Here is a 6,178-nt window from a genome sequence, read left to right as displayed (position 1 = left end):
CAATGCGTTGTCATAATATTTAATTTCAAGCCTTAACTTTTATAACAGATGTGTTGAAGGACAATTAATATTGTCCAAAATGTTTGCTTTTAAAGAACTTGGGTAGCACTTAGGGAGCTTTCCCCTACTGCCTAAAAGCCCAGAAGTGACTTGCTAAGACTTTGAGCTTTGTTTTGCAACTGACTGGGCTCTCTGTATTTCCCCAGCTGCCCCCTAGTTTACTTGCCAGTTTTTGTGGTTTACTGAAATATTTTTTCCTCTTTTTCTAATGGTCTCTCTCCCTTGGTGCTCTGTGTAGGAGTCATGCAGACAGAGAAACTGATTAAGCAGAGAAATGCTGAAAATAATTCTGCTAAAGCATTTCAAGATGTCCACGCGAAGACTCTCCCCCTCAGCCCTTCTGATTTTTCTGTTAGGTGAGGCTTGTGATGAGGGAAGCTGGAGCGCAGCACGCTCTTTCAAGTGTTAGTATTCTGCATTTTTACTGCTTTCTGCTCAACAGATGAGCAGACCTCATATCCTTCATGCCCTTGCATGCGAAAAGATACTGCTTGAAACAAGTACGGAAAAGCTGGAGCGTTTTTAATAGTGACTTTTACTTTATACACAGCCTGATGCCACTTAAATGCAACATGCCCTCACTGTTTAAAGACTTTGATTCATTATTGTTAATTTTTTTTTGGCTTTTGTTATACGGATTAAGCATTCAAGTTTCCTCATGCAAGCACTTAGACGCCTTTTTATGTGTGGTTATTGCAATACACTTGGAATCAAGCTGACATTAACTGAAATAGATTATTTTTTTCCCAATTAAAAGTTTTATTTCCTTGTACCTGTTGTTTCACAGCGTTATTTATCTTTCTTATATTAGCCACCATGGAGAAGACGGAGGGGGGAGGTTGGGGAGCCAGTATGGATGCATCCCACTTCTCCCCAGTTCTTCCATGCCCAGCACCCGCCCAGCACCTCGATGCAGCCTTCACTTCCCAGCCACCGCCCTGACAAAGGCACCACCAGGGCAGAATGCGGCTGCAAAGCATTCCCGACTGCTTCACAAGCCAAATTTCGGGTCAGATGCTTCCTCTGACGAGCCCCTGAGCTCAGTGTCCTTTCAGTGCACGCATTCGCGCTCTGAACGGGAAGCGCCGGCACGCTGCTTCGCGTCTCGCTGTCTGGCGGCAGCTCGCACCCAGACAGTGCGTAAGCAGGACCGGGGTCAGAGCTGGACCCGTCTGCAGCTCCGGTAACGTCCAAGGGGTTGCATTCGGCACGCTGGGACCCCTAGGAACCCTTCTGAGGCTGGCTTGTGCTTTTCAGAGCGGCGAGTGCAGATGCAGAGCTCGGTGCTGGGCAACAGGGCTGCGCGTTATTTTGGGGTGCTCATCCCAACTCAAGACTGAGCATCTGGACACACTTTCCGTGCCTTCAAGCACATAATTAGCAAGGCAGCACAGAGCACACAAATGTACGTTTTTAATTACTTCTGAGCTCCTACACCCGCCTTTATGGATGCTGAAGTAGGAGAGAAAGCAGCAGTGCGGCCCGGCAGTCGCCGTGTCAGACAGACACGGTCACGCACGTTTAATGTATGCTCAGCAATCAGCTGATCTCACAGGGCAAAACGTATCCGGTTGGTGCTGCGAGTCTTGTTCCACTTCTTCAGCAAAAAAAAAAAAAAACAAAACAAATCAAAACAGACCCGTGTCAGAGAGAGACTCGGGAGTTCACGAGACAGGGACTGGGACGAATGAGCGAGCCCGACAAAATGAGCCCCCGCATGCAGCGAGCAACACAAGTCTGCTGATTCGAGCTGTGCATTTTCCAGGATTTACCCCATGCTGCAGGTTCTCTGGCAGCCAGGGGTCCTGGCGGAGAGGGAAGCGGCTTTTTTGCTGTTGTGGGTACACGCAGGAGGATCCTGTGGTACCCGTAAGAGCAGAGGCCCGCCCAGATGTGCCACCAGGATGCTCCTGGCTCACCCGTCAGGATCAGCGACGTCGCACTGATGCAGTCTGCAGTTAACTCTGCACCGAAGAAAATCACCTGAATTTCCCTTGAAAGCGTGTCTTGGAGAAAACATTTCCTTCAGTTTCCCTGCCTTGCATTTTATGTACTTCAAACCTGCCACGGGAGGACTGAAAGGAAATTCCCCAAACTGTCGGAAATGTCCTCTCCTGGCACACTGGGCCAGATCTGCCTCTGACTGCACACCCGTTCGACAAGTAGGATAGGCTAGGATAGGCCCTGCGCGGCTGTCTGGTGGCTGAATTCATGTTTATAAACTACTCTGAGATCCTCAGATGAAAAAAGGTTTGTGAGCAGAAAATAAGGAGTAATTTGCCAGTTTCTAACCTCATAAATGGATGGTTTTAAATTGGAAGAGGCACCGCAGGGGCATGATCACACAGGCGGGCTGGGAACAGCATTTCCCTCCGCCGTCCTGGGAGCTCCAGCTGCATAATTCCCTCCACCGCTGCAAACCCAGCTAGCATTTCACAACGAACTGAAAAAAAGCCGCTCTGAATTCATTTTATAGTTTTTAAAAATGGAAAGCTCGTTTGTTTTCAGCCAGCCTCGTACTTCTTTTGTTTCTCTTTTCGTGCCGCATTCACACGGCTCGTGAGCAAAGCCTCCCGGACACATTAACTGGAGCAGGGGAACCAATTCCGCTCAGCTTGAGCTGGTTCCTTTATTCCGCACGGATTACGGCCAGCGGGTTTGCCCCGGGGCTGCTGGCTGAAGCAGCCGGTTCAGCCCCGGTGGAGCGTGGCGGAGGCAACGTCCCGCATGCACGGGAACGCTTGTGCAGGTCGCAGGAGCCCGGTGCCTGGGGCACGCACAGAGGACGGGGAGCTGCCCTGTGAGCCCCTTCTCCCTGCTGCGGAGCTTGTGCCGTCTGATATTTTCATACAGGACAGCAAAACTGCAGCTTAACTGGGTTAGCGAATCGTGCTAAGAGCTGCCGTAATGTTTCCTCTTCAGTACCAGGGCTGGTGCTGGGCACTCGGTGTGGGGCAGAGGTGGGACAGGCGCTGGTGGCCCATGGCAGGGGACGGCCGAGGGGGGAGAAGCACAAAAGAGAGCTTGGTGCCGGCCGCCGGCCGTCCCGGAGCAGCAGCCAGCGCTGACACCCCATTAGGACACGGACCAAAAGCGCAAATCTGGTGGTTTGGCCACCAGTGACTTTCATTTTTCTGAAGAAAATGCTTCTGGCATTTGTAAAAAAAAAAAAAAGAAAAAAAAAAAAGAAAGGGAAGGCACAGCGCCAAGGGTCTGGGGGAGCTGCTTGACTGATGTAGGGCTGCCGCTGCCCGTCTTGTTTGTGTCGTCAGAAAAGGCTGCAGCTCTCAGATCGCTCACGGCAGCAGCTGAGCCGCGAGGCTTCCTGCTCTGCGCTCCTAATTTTGCTTTAAATGCAGAAGAAGGAGAGGGTGAGAAGCCTAAAGTTTCCCATCCCCAAATGGCTGACTGGCTACAGCCCCATGCGGGGTCACAGGGAGCCCAGCGGCGTGCTGACCCACGGCGAGCATCACCCGCTCTGGCCACACCGAGCCCCGAGCCCTCCTCCAGCTGCCGGCACCAAACTGTACAGTTTTTAAAAGCATTTTGCTGTGTATTGCCCCACCAAATGCTGGACGGTTCATCCCAACGCCTTTCCTTGCACCCCTCATTCTCTTTCTCAGAACGTACAGGGAGGAGGGGGACCTGGGGACGTCCCTGCCCGTGACAGGGGTGGGCTCCGAGGGGGTCCATGTCGAAGCCCAATCTGCCGGAACGCAGACAAATGAGCCTAATGAGCAAACACGTCTGAGTTGAAATATTATGTCGCAGGAGATCCCGTGGTGATGGGAACGACCTTATTGCATTGCTGCCCCAGACACAGACCTGCTCAATGCTCTCCGTGGGCCGCAGCGAGGCCTTGGCCAGCCCCGGGGCGCAGCGGGGACAGCGGAGGCGCGGCCGGGCTCTACGTGCGCAGCCACCGGCCAGATGCCGAGCATCACCTCCTCCAAAACCTCGTGCACGGCGCAGCTCCGCGCTTACACCGCCGCAGGTGTTTCACAAGAAGGCGTTCAGGAAGACCGCTGCCGGCGGGACGGGGACAGGGCTCCAGGAGCGGGCAGGTTGTCCCACAGCCTTGGGGCACCGCGGTGGCAGCACCGTCGTGGGCAGCCCGTCGTTGCGAGCGGGTGACGACCGCTGCTGCCCCTTGTGTGCCGCAGAGGAAGGCGAGCTCGGCTAGGAAGGCTGGAGGAATGTCACTGACTGCCTTCTACATCTGTTACATCTCAGAATAATTTATTTTAACCTCCGAAGATACAAGGGAAAATATTTGAAGGCGATGGAGCCTTGCCAGTATTTCCAGTTCATTATAAGCAAAGAACTGTTGCTTATAGCACTTTTTTGGAGCGGAGAGCAGTCTGGTTTTAAATCCCTTAAGCAATGAGGAATCGTATACTAGCCAATGTAAATTCTTCTTCGGTAAAGAATTCACTAATTAAAAAAGTTTAATTTTTAAATCCAGCCTAAGTTTTCCCCTCGTTTCCTCCCTTTCCAAAAATGTTCTCTCTGCCTTCCCCGGGCACGGCTGGCTGCCCTGCGCCGGGGCTCACCCCAATTTCTCGGGGCTGGCTCCAGGCAGAGCCGGGGCCGGGGCGTGCTCGGGGCCGGGGCCTGGGGGAGGTGGGCAGGGCTGGCTGGAATGTTAATCGCCTCCAAAGACGCTAAAACCGTCCAAACTGCGCGGCCGGGGGCAAAGGTGAGGTGAAGGACGAGCGGCGACCCAGCGATGGGCGCGGTGGGAGCGCCTGGCGTTTGGGTGGCGTTTGGGACCGCGTGCCGGCAGCCCGCTGGCGGTGGGGACGTTGGCACCGTGGGCGCTGCTGAGCACGGCGCGCTGGGTGTGAGAGGCAGCGGAGACCCAGCCCCTGCACAGCCCCACCAACAAAAGACACATTAACAAAAAAATGCTATTTTCCGGCTGCAGGTTCTGCTTGCTCCTGCGCAGGACCGAGAGCATGACCCCGTTAATCAGTATGGGGTAAAAAGCCATTTCTCCCCATTCTGCTTGCACATTTGGGGCTGTGAGAGGGGCAAAGGATGGGCCTGCGGGCCTGGCGTGGACCCGGCATCGCCCCGCACGGGTGGCAGCGAGCGGCCGGACCACGGAGCCTGGAACAGCCGGAGACACGAGCAGAGAGGCAGCTGCGCCTGGAGATGACACCGTATAAGCAGATCCGTGTGAGTGTTAGCAACATTCAAGTTTAATTAAATTCCTGCAAGGTTTTTTGGGTCTTCATAAATTTCCTTTGAGCTTTCTGCCAACTAGGATATGCTCTCTGGCTTCAGAATATGAAAGCGAGTGTTGTTGTGTTTTGCAAATATGTTTTCTAATGCATGCAAGTGCTGACTATGCAAAAGCCTCCCTGGTTTCCATGATTAACACAATTACAGAAGCACCAAGGGTAGCAGCCCTTCTTGTTTTCGACTATCCTTCACAAACAGGAGACGGATCAAAGTGTCCTGTGATTAAGTTCATTAATCACACCCACACCGTGAAAAACCGACGACTCTTCTGCCCCGTTTTTCACAGGGGAAGGCATGCTCGGAGCTGGCCGGGGTGGATTCCCTTTGGGTTCGGCTGTTTATTTGCTCGTGGCTCCCGCAGGAGGACGTGGCCAGGTTGGCAGCAGCGAGCCCGCCGCGCGGCCCCGGGCAGGGAGCCGGTGACTGGGAGCAGCGCCAGCCCTGGGGGGGGGGACGGGGCTGTCGTCACCTGTGTGCAGTCCCCCTGTGCTGGCTTTAAATTCTGAGTTTCGCTGAACTCCAAGCAGTGGCACAACGAGACCTCGCTTGCTGGTAAATGGCGACGGGAGGCCCGTGCCTTGCCGGGCCGCTCCCGGGCTCTTGCCCCCGGGGGGACTGCAGGGCGGGAGGGCGGCACAGCGCGGTCATTTCAGCTGGGAAAGGGATTAAGGCCTAGAAGGGCAGGAGCCAAAGGTCTCTCTGGGAACGGTCAGAAGGGGATACACTGAGAAATGTGTTTAAAAACAGAGAGGTTCTTCCCTTGGGGATCTGCCACCTGGAGTGCCCTGCAGCCCGGCCTTTCGGGCTCTTGGTGCTCGGAGGCTGCACCCGCACTGCTCCGCGAATAGCCCTGCTCCTCTGGGGGTGTGCT

Source organism: Anser anser, assembly GCF_964211835.1.
Source record: "Anser anser genome assembly, chromosome: 6".
Lineage (NCBI taxonomy): Eukaryota > Metazoa > Chordata > Aves > Anseriformes > Anatidae > Anser > Anser anser.
Note: the sequence above shows the minus strand (reverse complement) of the source record.